Source organism: Elephantulus edwardii, unplaced genomic scaffold (genome assembly GCF_000299155.1).
Source record: "Elephantulus edwardii isolate Elephantulus edwardi_28Jun2011 unplaced genomic scaffold, EleEdw1.0 scaffold00316, whole genome shotgun sequence".
Classification (NCBI taxonomy): domain Eukaryota; kingdom Metazoa; phylum Chordata; class Mammalia; order Macroscelidea; family Macroscelididae; genus Elephantulus; species Elephantulus edwardii.
Genome location: NW_006400066.1, coordinates 1,485,150 through 1,485,708, shown reverse-complemented (window position 1 = coordinate 1,485,708; position 559 = coordinate 1,485,150).

Sequence of the window (559 nt, the reverse complement as noted above, 5' to 3'; positions counted from 1 at the left end):
CCACAGTTTGTTATGATCCACACAGTCAAACACCTTTGCATAATCAATGAAACACAGACATTCTTGCTTTTCTTAAGGGACCTCTGTTAGCTTAGTGGAAAGGAGCTGTGCTGCCAACACAAAGACATGCAGTTCAAATCTGCCAGCGACTCTGAGAGAGAAGGATGGGCAATATCCTCCTTTGCTTCTGAACTCTTTAGAGAATCAGCTATGAGTCAGTTCTAAGTTGAAGACATACAACAACAATTTTATTGAAAGAAACTTCATCTAAGAAACTTGAAGAAGTTAAATAACAGCTCAAAGAAGCTAAATAACATGCTTATGTTACACTGCAAACGAGATTAAAACATTTCCCAAAGTTAATATCTTTATAATTCTGAGCTGCCTCTTCCCACCAAACCCAACCCTCTGGCATTAAGTAAATTCTGTGCACACTGTAAATAATATTTTGATAACTGCCCTTTGGGCACATCTATGTGTATGTCTCAGTCTCAGTTATCTTGAAACCTTTAGCAAGGCCAACAGGGCCCTATAGAATCCTTTATATATATATGTATGT